Source organism: Oryctolagus cuniculus, chromosome 6, assembly GCF_051225735.1.
Source record: "Oryctolagus cuniculus isolate XC-2025 breed Fujian yellow rabbit chromosome 6, ASM5122573v1, whole genome shotgun sequence".
In the NCBI taxonomy this organism is placed as follows: Eukaryota; Metazoa; Chordata; class Mammalia; order Lagomorpha; family Leporidae; genus Oryctolagus; species Oryctolagus cuniculus.
This window is the reverse complement of record NC_142872.1, coordinates 149143065-149156497: the sequence shown is the minus strand read 5'-3', so window position 1 is coordinate 149156497 and position 13433 is coordinate 149143065. Positions and strand designations below refer to the sequence as shown.

At 52.8% G+C, this 13433-nt stretch overlaps 1 protein-coding gene across 5 annotated transcripts in view; it reads right to left on the bottom strand.

The window, feature by feature from the left end:
- Positions 1 to 1181: 1181 nt before the first annotated feature.
- Positions 1182 to 13433, bottom strand: part of ZHX2 (zinc fingers and homeoboxes 2) — a 154753-nt gene continuing 142501 nt past the window's right edge. For all 5 annotated transcript variants that reach the window (XM_089335645.1, XM_051844015.3, XM_070075443.2 and 2 more), the window contains one exon: positions 1182 to 2382. The gene's annotated coding sequence lies outside the window, so the exon portion shown is untranslated. The remainder of the gene's footprint in view (positions 2383 to 13433) is intronic.

Genomic DNA, 13433 nt, shown 5'->3' with positions numbered 1-13433 from the left:
AGAACTTCTCTCCTAATTCTTACCACTCTTTTAAAAAATTCTGATAGAGAGCTACATAGATAGCAGATGGATAGATGCAGATATAGGTAGATGGGTCTCATTTGTTAATTCGCTCCCCAAACGTCCACAGCGGCAGTTGTTGTCGTGGGGTTGGAGCCAGGATTCCAAGCCAGGTCCCCACGTGGGTGGCAGGGACTCCAGTATTTGAACTCCCACTGCTGCCTCTCCGAGTTACTACTGTGGAAAGCTGAAGTCAGTACTGATGCGGAATGCCGTCATCGTAACCGTGAGGCCAAACGCCCACTTCCTCTCCTCTTCCCTCGCTCTCGGTGGAGACAGCTTGACATTCTGCCGGATGGCTGAGGGCGCCACCGCCATCTTCCTGGTGTATTTTCATCCCGACCAATTCTTGGGCCTTTTTTTCTGGCTTCTTCAGGGGTTTGATAGTGTCTCACGCTGCCTTGCTTGGAGAATTCATGCCAGTCGCTGCCGAGTGGCACGAGGGGGAGGCGGTCGCCTGCTGCGGGGCAAGCACTGGAGATGTGGCTTAATGGGCTGGAAGGACCGGACCGCGTGGGGTGCTGGGGTCCACGGAGGTCCGGGTGCTGGGAGCACGGGCGGGGAAACCAGCGCAGGCGAGAAGTCAGCCACAGTCATCGTGAACATTTTTAAATAACAGAAGGGCAGACTCGGAGGGAGTCCTGGGCTCCTGGCATCCGCGTGGCCTAGCCCTGGCTGGTGGACATCTGGGGGGAATGAACCAGCAATGGAAGATTCTGTCTGCCTTTCAAATGAAGTGAGAATAAACACCACCTTAGAGAAATGGCAGTTCTGGTCACCAGCAGCTGGGGTGGGGTGGGGTCACTTACCTGAGGTTGCAGAGCGCGAGCCAGGCCACCGCGGGTCTTCTCACACCTGCTCCCACGTTCTTCTGCACAGTGTTTAAGGATCGTCTAGTGTGAAGACCCTGGAGAAGGGGCCCGGACGTCCCCTCTTGGTGTCAGAGAGAGGCTGCAGCTCCCTGTGGCAGCAGCCTGCGTTGAAGTCCAGCTGACAAGGCTGGATCCCCCCAAGGATGGAAACAAGAACGATGGCCACAGGTTGGAACAGGACGTGGCCGAGCAGATCTCAGGCCAAACCCTCGGGAGCCAGTCAGCCGGGAAAGACGAGGAGCCGAGGAGCAGGTTATAAAAACGTTTAGTCTTTGCTTTATTGAGTTACAACAAATGAGCAACAAGTTAGAAAAATTGGTTTTATTCAAACTCCCTATTATTTTATTTGTGCAGTGTACTCAAATGGGGGGCAGTGGGGGACGGGAAGGGATTGCAGACATAATTCATATTGCAACATTTACACCTTCTTTAAAAGTTAGGACTAAACTGGGAAAAAAAAGTGCACTCAGGTATCTAAAATTGGCCCAAAAACAAACACACAAACAAATCAGTTCATGGTGAGGCTTCAAGCTGAAATCTCATCAAATACCACACCGAGAAAGGCAGTTAAGAAGAGAAATGAAAACTGAAGTTGTTCATCTTTGTACCATCTAGATAGGAAGATGTTTTCGTTGTTTGTTTTAACCTCATAACAGCTATGGTAATGCTAACAAATGCAGGAGCCCCTTAGGCTGGTATTTAAACAGAAGCTCTGGGGGGGACTGCCCCCTGCTCCCCAGTTCTCCTGGTGCTGGCTGGGGCTGGCAACGTGAGGCCAAGCAGTCGGGCAGTGGGACCCAGCTCCTGGCAGTGCAGAAAGCCCGGCATGGGGCTAAGGCAAGGGCACCCGAGGTGGCCAGCGGGAGAACTGGAAACGGATCTGATCTGGAAGATCTGCCATTTGTAAACCGGCTCCTGGTGAGCCAGAGGCCTGAACCTCAGCCCTTCCCACTGAGAAATCTCCCAAGTTTCAAGCTACCTTTAAAAATAGATTCTCCCTACTTACAATCCAGTAGATACAATGGCACTAATACTAATACTCCCTCCCCCGTATTAGTAACATAAAAATACAAAAGAAAAAGAGAAAAGCTTGGTGGTTAGCCCTCCCTCCTGGAAAAAAAAAACAAACCTTCCAAGGTAGTGCTGGGAAAGGAAGTTGCCCTCCATTAAAAAGGTAACAAAATTCCCACATTGTACAAATCGGTTCCAGTAGAGCAAGAGGTGGGGGCTGGGCAGGGGAGCGACGCTGTCCAGGGACCCATTGAAAACGCAGTAGTAGGACTTTGGCACTGTGAACAGTTCCCACGGGGCCTCTGGGAGGTGCCTGCAGCAGAGCTGGGTTCCTGCACCTCCAGGCACTCAGCTCAGTTGGTGTCCCCGGCGAGGGCGGCCCCTGGCTGGGAGGGGACTTCTCTCTTCAGAGTCACCAGTGGGGCAGTTCCGACACGTCCTGGAAGGACAACATGAAAGCAGAGAAGAGCTGTCAGGGAGAGGGTGGGAAGGGTCAGGTCTGCCTCTTCCTAGCTATCCTGGCAGCGGTACTGGGGCGAGGGGTGGCGGCTGGCGGGGCCGGGGGGAGTCCTCGCAAAGCCACCCTACTGGGCTCGGAGGAGAGACAGATGGCCTTCCAGTGTGGGGCCTGTCCTGGACAGGAGCGTATTTGCTGAGCGCAGTCTGATATTAGGGGAATTGGCTCCGCAATCAGGCTTTTGCAAACGGGATGCTGACATTTCTGGGCAAGCGGAAGTGGGGGCCTGGCATTCTTTTCATCACAAGACCCTTTTCTCTTTCCTAGAGAGGCAGCCTGTCACAGCGGCTCCTAAAAGGCCCTGGAGTGGGACAAACCTGGATCGCGGCCCCGGCTTTCCATTTAGCGGCTGTGGGCTTTCCTGTGTGACTGTTTCTCTAGGGCTTAGCTCTCACCCTGTAAAACGGGGACTATGCCAGCACCCATCATTTCCGGTGGCTGTGATGACTAAATGAGCCGACCCCGGCACCTAGAATAGTGCCTGGCACAGGGGAAGCATTCGGCCTGCTTGCATTGCTTCTTATAGAACCTTTCCAACAAGGTCCTTGGACTACTTCCATTACTTCCAAGTAGGTAAGAATTAAATATTTTTTTTAACACTGACTCTTAATACATACATAGGTCACACATAGTAAAATTTAATGCCTACATCAACTCTAAGAGATGTAGAATTATTGTTACTATTATTCTCATTTTACAGGCAAGGACACTGAACAGAGAGAGGCCAATTAATCTACCCAAGGTCACACAGTCAGTAGGTGGCAGAGCTGGGATTCAAGCCCAGGCAGTCAGTAGAGGCTGCTCCTAGCCCACAGTACCTATTATGAGTTGGTATAGGGAAAAAGGTTAATTCTTACGTACTTGGGAGTAATAGAAGTAGCCCAGGGACCTTGTTGTGGGTTGAATGGTGTCTCCCTCCAAAGTACATCCTCAAGTCCTAACCCTACTTGGAAATACCTTTACAGACAGATACTGCCACCGCTCTAATGAAAACAGGAAAATTAGACATGAAGACAGACAGACACAGGCAAAGAGAACACGGAGACAGGGCCAGGGATCAGGGTGACGCTCCTGTAAGCCAAGGGAGGCCAAGGATGGCTCACAGATCGCCAGGAGCCTGGCATGGAGCAGACACTCCCCACAGCCAACCTGGCCCATGCCAGACTTCATCTCCTGAGCTGCAAGAGAACAAATTCCTGTTGTTTGATCCACCCACCTCGCGGTACCTTCTGGAAGCGCTGGGAAAACTAGATCTCCGTGACCCCTTCTGTTGTTGGCTGCCAGGTTCTAGGGACTCTGAGAAAGGACCCCCAGTGGGAGGTTCAGGGCTCAGGACACAGCCAGTCTCCATTAGGAGCTCCTAACCCTAACCCTAACCCCAACCCCAACCCCAACCCCAACCCCAACCCCAACCCCAACCCTAACCCTAACCTGTGACAGGCTAGAAGTGATGGACAACGTCACTTCCCAAGTCCCTGGCTCTTGGCTGTCCTCCTGGCAAGGCTGTTGGCCACTTCAGGGGCCGAAAAAGCCCCAGGAAGTGTTCCGTGTGCAGGAGACCAAGGGCAGGAAGAGCAGCTGGAGGCAGCAGCCGATTGTCATTGGCTCCTAGCGGCTGCATGGTAAACACACCCACATTCCCGGGAGTAAGCCTGGGTGCTGGGGTGAACACGTACAGGAGAATCCTGGGGGTGCATGCACATTTCAGGGGCGTCCTTGGAGTGATCAAAGTCATCAGCCCTCAGAGCAACAGGGGTCCTTTGAGCCGATGCTGCCCACATCACTTCTGGCACAAATGGACCGGAGGCTCGGGGAGAGAAAACCGTCTCCCCAGCCACATGACTGCTCAGTGGCACCATAAAAACAAAACAAGCCAGCCATGATCATCAGGATCATGACAGCGACAGCAGCTAATGCTTCTCCCACACGTGACACGCGTCAGGCTGCAGCTCTTATTAACATGGCCCAGCTCTTTCACTCCTCACTGCGACCTGGCAGGCAGGCGGCTACCGGGCCCGCTTGACAGTGACAGAGCAGAGGGCTTGGAGAGACTAAGGCTGCGTTTAGTGCAAGGGACTGGAAAGTGCTGGGTTCCAGAGCCCACCTTGGCCAGTCCAGCTCCAGACCCTGTGGTCTTGGTCACGCATGGGGCCCCCTGGCGATGGGAAAGTGTGCATCTGATTCAAAGGCTGGGGCACCCCAGTCAGACCCCATCCTCATTGCTGTTCTCAGACAAGCTTCCCACATCCCCTGGCTGGGCACAGCCAGCCTCCTCCCCCTCTCCTCAAAGGGACAGGGTCGTCCTCAGCAAATGGGCTCCTTCACTGCCTCGGGGAGGGAGGCTGCTGTCCGCTGGATTCCCCCTGAAGGCTCTCCAGGCCAGGAATCCAGACCCAGGGTGGGCAGATCACCCCCACGTCTCCTCCCGTGCAGCACAGCGGAGCCATGGGAAAGCAGGACTCAGCGTCCACGGCTTCCTGGGTATGTGCCTAGGTCAGTTCTATAACTGCCCTGGGCCTCACTGCTTCTCCTTTGATATGAACTCATATTGTTTCCTTAAAAAAAAAAAAAAAAACAACTTATTTTTATCTGCTTGAAAGGTAGAGTGAGAGCGAGCGAGTGAAAGAAAGAGATCTTCCATCCACTGGTTCACTCCCCAAATGCCCACCACAGCCAGGGCTAGTCCAGGCTGAAGCCAGGAACCAGGAGCTCCATCTGGGTTTCCCATATGTGGGGGCAAGAACCCAAGCACCTGAGCCATCATGTGCTGCCTCCCACGTGCAACAGCAGGCAGCTAGGTCAGAAGTGGAGCAGTCAGGATTCAAACCAGCGCTCCGATGTGGGATGTAGCACCCCCAGTGGTGGTTTAAACCTGCTGCACCACAACGCCCACCCCTGAGCCTCCCTCTGTCATACAGGACCGCCAGGCGCGCCAGGCACACAAATCCTCCCACATACCAGGGGCTCAAGGAATACTGCTTTGTTTTCCCCAAGGAAGGCTGGGTATAAAACGGGGCCTTTAGTGTAGTGAGTTACCCGTGTGAATGAGTGGACCCATTTTTTCCCCTTTCTCTCATGTATGAAACTGAATGGTGCCTCTTCAAGGGACAGACAAGTGCTTGCCTTTTAGATGCACCTTGATGTTAAGGTGGTTCCTCGCCCAGCAGTGTTTTTATGGTTCCTTGTGCAATTTTTTTAAGGACGCAAACTTGCATAATCCTCCAACCATATGTAGTAAGAATTTAAAAAATCCCCAAACAAGATCCTCAGAACACACACACACACACACACACACACACAGAGAGAGAGAGAGAGAGAGAGAGAGAGAGGGAGGGAGGGAGAGAGAGAGAGATTGCAAGGCCAAAAGGATGACCTGGAGAAAAGGGAGAGAGAAGGCCAAGTTTTTCCCCTTGGCTCTTGCAGAAACCCCAGATGTGTGTGGATGGCTCTGGGCCCTGGAAGCACGCTCAGGCCCACTTGGGCTTTAATTTCCCTTTGACCTTTCCCAGGACATGTGGCAGCGGGCAGGCCCAGGCTGTGAGGCTGGGAAGATACAAGAGCCCGAAGGCAGGGGCCTGATCCCTCTCGCGGGGTGTCTGCTCGTGGCCCCAGCCCAGGGTCCGGTCAGGTTGGAGCTGAAGTGAAGAAGGGGATCCGTGGGCACGTTTAGTCTTGTCTCTTGGGCAATAAGTGGGTCCCGCAGGTCCCTGCCTATGCAGCCGGCGCTCCTGGCTCTACTTGTGTTCACACAGGAGGAAGCAGTACAGGACAGACAAGCCCTGACCCTCCTAGTTCTCCTCGCCCCCAGCAGTGGACATTCGGCCCTGAATGTGTTTCCATCCCAGGCTCCTGGGCACAGGTCCTGGCAGCTTGGCCAGGGCTGTGCTCCCACACCACGGTGTGACATATCATGCTCCCCTACTAAAACCGTTCGCCAGCTGCCCGCCAGCTGCCTGGGGACCAGGCCCCAGGGCCCCTGCAGCTCCAGGCCCTGCAGGATCCAGCTCTGGGCTTGCCCAGGAAAGCCTCTGCTCCCACCTTGCCTGGGTAGGCATTCCCACCCTGGAGCTTGTCGGCACGGCTGTCATCACGCCAACTTCAGATGGCCCAGTTAACTGTCCGTGGATGGCAGGCCCATGAGGACTTGGACAGTGTGTGTCGCGTTCACTGCTGATCTCGCCAGCCCTCCCTGCAGTGTCTGCTCATAAGCATTCATTAATGAATGAGAAACAGGAACGGAGCACGGTGCTGTCAGAGTGGAGTCCACATCTCAGTGTGGCCTTGTCTTTTAGGGACTATGGCTGGGCGTGGACTTCACAGCTATTGCCGCCCACCCCATCCCCTGCCACGGGGCTTCAATCTGCCTGGTCACAGACATTCACGCTGCAGAGGCCCAAGGCCCTGAGGGGTCAGTCACCTGGTCCCACAGTACCCAAGCTCAGTCCTGGAGACCTGCAAGGCCTTGTGGCCCCTAGGGGATGTTTCTTCCAGACACATGGCTAGATGTCCCTACTCTCTAATGGGGGTTCCCTCCCGGGACAGCAAAGCCACTGCGTCTCAAAGCCGTCCCTTTCTGTCTTGGGGACATGTTGGTGTACTGAAAAGTACTATCAAGTTCTCTAGCAAAATCTGCTTCTCTGGTACTTTACCCTTTGGGGAAACCTTGAAAAGAAAAACAACAATAGAATTCTTTCCCCTTGGGGCCAGCTTTCTGTTTGTTTTCAATTTTCCCTTGGAGGCTTTTCCCTAAGGCTCTGGGGCCTTGGGAGAGAGCACTGCACTCCATGAGAAAGAAAAACACTTAGTCTCTCTCCCTAATGAGAGGGATCTTCAAATAGCTGATGGAAAACGCATTTTATGGGGGCCTGCGCTGTGGCACAGCAGGTTAATGCACTGGCCTGAAGTGCTGGCATCCCATATGGGTGCCAGTTTGAGACCCGGCTACTCTACTTCCTATCCAGCTCTCTACTGTGGCCTGGGAAAGCAGTAGAAGATGGCCCAAGTGCTTGGGCTCCCGCACCTGTGTGGGAGACCAGGAAGAAGCTCCTGGCTCCTGGCTCCTGGCTTTGAATCGGCGCAGCTCCAGCCATTGCAGCTGTTTGGGTAGTGAACCAGCAGATGAAAGGACCTCCCTCCCCCTCCCCCGCCTCTCCTCTGTGTGTAACTCTTTCAAATAAATAAATAAATCTTAAAAAAATCTATGCAAGAGGTCCGGCGGTGTGGTCTAGTAGGTTAAGACCTCCGCCTGTGGTGCCAGCATCCCATCTGGGTAACAGTTCATGTCCCAGCTGCTTATCTTCCGACCCAGCTCTCTGCTATGGCCTGGGAAAGCCGTGGAAGATGGCCCAAGTGCTTGGGCTGCTGCAACTGCCCGAGAGACCTGGAGAAAGCTCCTGGCTCCTGGCTTTGGTCTGGCACAGCTCCGGCTGTTGCAGCCATCTGGGGAGTGAACCAGTGGATGGGAGACCTCTCTCTCTGTCTCTCCCTATCTCAATCTGTAATTCTACCTCTCAAATACTAATAAAAAATAGTTAAAAAAAACCTATACATGGATTTCCAGATATTTTTGCACTACAATAAACTTACTGTTTAATTCCATTTTTCTTCAAACTTTTGGAGTACTCTCATATTTCTTTTCTCTTTCTTGGGGGGGTGTGGGGAGATAACCGTTGTTCACGTATTGAGTATCTGCTATCCGCTAAGCATTTTGTACCACTGTCAGCTAGAACTCAATTAGCTTCTGTTTTGCTGTTGTTGGGCAATGTGTTTTCAGTTTAACTGTAGTTTCCCGGTAGCTAATGTTTTTTCTGTCTGGCTGCTTTTTCTTTTTTCCTTTGTCCCAGTTTTACTGAGATGTAAGTGGTCTGTGAAAAACTGCATGCGACTAACGGATACACTTTGGTGCATTTAGACGGCTGAATACAATCGTCGCCACAATCCGGCACCAAACACACTGAGCCCCTCCAGAAATTTCCTTTTGTGTCTCTTTTTTTTTTTTTTTTTTCCCCCTGGAGATGACAACACTCCACCTAAGACCACCATCTTGACACCTTTTCAGGGACGCAACACCTCATGGGGGACTATGGACACTGTCCACAGCACACCTCTGCACACGACCGCCCCATCCCCTGCCGTCCCTGGCCAGTCGTCTGCTCTGGTACCTCTCTGTAATATTTAAGCCAAATGTTCTTTGATTTGGGGTGGAGGGCTGGGTCTGATTTCAACCAGAACTGAGAAGGGGAAAACGTTGGCATGGAAGAGTATTGAGCGGTTTCCAGTGAATGAAGAAAACTTCGCACCGCCTCGAGTCACCCCCTCCCAGGCCTTGGTCAGCTTTGGCACATCCAACCAAAGCTCTTTTCCCCTGCGACTGTTTGGGGAACCTGCTGAGACTCAGAGGCCGCGAGAGGCTCCCCCGGGCTGCTCGGAGGGAGGCTCACAGGGCAGCAGGTATGAGGGGCAACCACTCTGCCCACCTGCACAAATCATCCAGTGTGGCTCGACAGGATCTGAGCCAATGGAATTGTAGCTGCAACTCACCAGGCAGATTCCCACAGTGGTTCCATGTGTGGCTACGGTTCGACTCTCAGCTCCATCACCTTTCACCTGGATGACCTGGGACAAGTTAACTTTCTGTGCCTCCTTCTGATCAGCCATAAGTGAAGAAAATAATGACAACTTTGAGAGTTACTGCAAGTTGGCCAGTGCCACGGCTCAATGGGCTGCCTGCGGTGCCGGCACCCCAGGTTCTAGTCCCGGTTAGGGCGCTGGATTCTGTCCTGGTTTCCCCTCTTCCAGTCCAGCTCTCTGCTGTGGCCTGGGAGTGCAGTGGAGGATGGCCCAAGTGCTTGGACCCTGCACTCGCATGGGAGACCGGGAGGAGCGCCTGGTTCCTGGCTTCGGATCGGCGCGGTACGCCGGCCGCAGTGGCCATTGCGGGGTGAACCAACGGACAGGGAAGGCCTTTCTCTCTGTCTCTCTCTCTCACTGTCCAACCCTGCCTGTCAAAAAATAAATAAATAAATACTAAATTGAGAGTTACTGCAAGCACCAGATGTTACCCCCTGTTGCAGCCTCTGGATCCCCTCTCCTACCCCTCTGAGAGGCAATGAACACCCAAAGGCAGGAGCTCATAAAATGGGCCCCAACAGAAAAAGTGAACTTGGAAGGGCAGGAAGCAGGAGGCCAAGTTCGCCCCACGGAGAGCAGTGACTGCAAGTTCAGACGGCACCACCACGTGAGCAGGTGCTGGTGCTAACACTGGCTCCCTGTTCCAGGGCTTTCATTTGTGTCACCTCCTTCAGTCCCGACAACAGCGGACACCTCTACTAGCAAGGGCAACGGAATTCACTAAATTCATATCTTGATCCCTAAGCCCCAGGGTAACTGTATTTGGCGATAGGGCCTTTAGGGGGGTAATTAAGGGTGTAGTAATTAAATCCTAATCTCACAGGCGTGGTGTCCTTACAAGAAGACAAAGGGACTCTAGAGAGACCAGGTGAGGATGTAGCGAGAAAGTGGCTGTCTACAAGCCAAGGAGAGAGGCCCCAGTAGAAACCAAGCCCAGTGGCACCTTGATCTTGAACCCTGGGAAACAGAGGTCTGTTGTTTAAGCTGTCCGGTCTATTCCATGACAGCAGCATGCTTTGAGGTTATGGAAACTCAGTAATAAAAGTCAAGTAAAACTCATAGGCACATGGGCACTCTAGAACGTTCTGGCATCCCTCCTCCATTTACCACGAGGGCAGACAGCTCTGAATGCACAGGTCTGCAAGTTGACTTGCCTGTTGCTCCTCCCCTGAGTAGCACAGAGGGGCCTTGAACTTTCTCCGCTGGGTTACACACACAGAACCACACATGGTCTCCTTTATTGGCGAGACGAAGGCATTTCAAAGGCAAATTTGATTTTATGTGGATCCACCTAACATCTGGCTTCTAACACCTGCACGTCTGTGAAGCACACTGGCTACCTCTTAGTTCCGCTAATGCATCCAGTTCCCTCTGAGCCCTGGGCCACTGAGGATTTTTGTTTCTTTGGCCTGCAATGCTCCTTTCCCCTTTCTGCCCAGTCAGCTCCTACATGTTGGCCTAATTAACCCTTTGGATTTCAAATCATCTATCTGCCTTCTTCAAACCTTAAATCTGATCAGACTTCTCTAGTCTACAGTTTAATAGCAGCATGCACCTTTGCTTCAAAAAACTTGTCAGTGCGGCCAACTTTTTGTTTTGCTTGATGAAAACTGTTCTGATTAGACCCTGGGCTCCACGGGGGCAGGGCACTTGGCACCAGTGCCTTCCAGAGCCTGGAACACCGCAGGCGATCCACAAATCCTTGAGTGAGGGAACCAAGTCGCTTGTTAGGGATGTTTCTGGGCTGCGTACTTCACCTCCTTGGGCCCAAATCTTTCCTCTGAAAATGAAGGGGCTTGGATTTCACGGTTCCTAGGTTGCTGCAAGCCTCCCAAAGCACATTGAGAACTCCCAGGGCAAGACGCTCTGTAGTTAGGTAACTGGAAGTGTAGGAGTGAACTCCCCATTAGGGACGAGAGGAGCGAGGCTAAAGGGCGGCCCTGAGAAGCACTGCTCAGGACGGACTCCAACACATCTTTCTCTCAAGCTGCTTACACACACGGGAGGCAAACTGTCCCCAGCCCTTCTCCTCTGACCTCTCTCAGTCACTGGGGTGAAAGAGCAATGGTGGGAAAACACAGAGAAGCTAAAGGGCTGAAATCCCAGATCCCAGATAATGGACAGTCAAGGATCTTTGTTAATGCCCAGGTCATTTCAATAAACCATTATGAATCACCTGCTGGGACTCCCACACTGGGGCTTCAGAAATGAATGACAGATGGTCCCCGCCTCAGGGGTTGGAGGGAGAGACAAGGAAACAGATGACACAAATATTTTCATTCATTCGTTTGTGCATTCCTTCGTTCATTCATCCATTCAGTCAACTACTGGTATTCGGGTAGCTAATCTCAACAGAATGTGGGGCACACACATTTTGGACTTTAAGTGTCAGGAACAGTTGGGCCCCAGGCCATAGTGGAGCCATCACTGGAGGGGTTGAGGTTAGGCACCGGCCTAGCAGAGAAGTGGCCTCCAACTCCACTACCCACTAAAGAACTCAGGGCAAATTTTGCATTTTTTTCTGAGCCTCAATTTTGCACTTTGTAAAATGGAGGAAAAAAAAAAAAGCTGTATCTACCTCACGTGGTTTCTGTCACTTCTCCATGACATAACAGGCATGCTTAGAAGAATGCTAAGCCCATAGCTCCCAGCCATAAATGCAGCTCTTGTTAGTAGCAGTAATGGGCATCTCATTTGGCCGAACACCAAGGCTTGTGTCTGACAATGTCTCGCTCAATTACGGTGTCTCAGTTTTAGGAAAGGAGGAATTTAGTTCTCAGCCTCTTACTAGGTCAGGCCTCTCAACAGGATAATTGGACAAAGGGACCCAATCCAGCCAACAGCATTCAAAGGCTGGGAAGGATTCCTATCTTTGGGGTAACGCTGGGGCTGAGGTGAGTCACCGGCTGTCCTGAGCCTTGCGGAGCCAGGAGACCCAACCCTGAAGTCAGATCTTCGCTGCTTGCCCACGTTCCCTCCTCCATCTCCCTGGATCCTCATCCTCATATGTGTAGCCGTGCAACTCCACTGCAGGTTCCTAAATAGCTATCCACTTAAATAGGGCCATCAGCGACTGTTTATGAATTTCAAGAGACCCATGTGCCTCATTCCTAAAAGCTAAAGTGATCGGAAGAGATTCTCCCTCTCCACCTAAGTCAGAGTCTCCTTTTAGGGGTGCTTCTGTGCAGGACTTGGGGGAGCTTTCGGATGCCAGCCCCTGCACAGTTGCAGCCCTGTGCTCGATACCACTGGCCTCCGTGCTATCAGGAGCCATTAGTGCTGCCAGTGCTGCCGGGTGCTGCACAGAACTTAGCGCGGATTCCAGTGCACACTTGTGGCATTTATCACAAATAAATATAAAGTGGGGTCCCTGGTTGTTCCCATTTTTTTTTTTTTTTTTTGCAGGGGAGACTGATGGTTCCTCCATCTCTGAATTGTCTGATGTTAGTTCAAAAGCCAATTTAAAAATCCCTGGGTGTGGGTCCAATCAGAAATGAGGAATTGCTGCAGAAATGGAACGGTTGAGAGAGCAGCAGGAGGAGGGAGGACTCTGGCTGAGCGAAGGTAGGGGGGGTTCCCTGTCTCTCAGCCCCATCCTGGAGTGCTACAGACACAGTGTCACCTCTCCGGGAGAGTTATGGAAAGACACGCTTGGCCAGAGCACCGCTCCCCAGGAGGTCCTTCCCTCTTCTCTCCCAGCCTCCCTTTGTCCCCAGGGGTTCTCTCCATGGGTTTCGCTTTCCTTCCTCCAACTCTCTTCCACTGGGGCCTCAGAGGGTGGCAGGCAGAGCCACGGCCCACCTGGACGAGGCGGAGCGGGGCCTGGGCAAGCTGCTGCCTTTGGAGAAACCCGCCCCTCCCCCAGCTCCCTGGGGATACAGGGGTGCTTAGCATCCTTAGAGTCACACAGCACTCACAGCTGGCTCCGCACAGCTTTTGCCTGCTACAGAAGATGTGGCTGAACCCAGACTCCACCTTCTGGCCATGGCACACCTCTCTTGGTTCCTCAACTGCACCAGTCCTGGCCTGTCCTATGGACCTTGGCCCTGCCCTTCCTTCCACTGGAACTGCTCTCTTCTCTGCCTGCAGGGAGCCCCTTGTCTGTGGTCCCTGGCACAGGTAGCCTTCCTGTAGGCTCCCCATACAGCCACGCACGTCCTCCTCTACCATGCATGCGGCACACTGGCTTCTGAGCAGAGGTACCCTCTCCTCTGTCCATGGCGTGATCAAACTCCGTGTGAACCAGCGCTGCTGGCTGTCTGTCTTTACAGCCCAGCATGGCGGGTGGCACACAGTAGGTGCTCAGAAGTTACTGACTATGGAACTGTACCCTGCCGGCTACA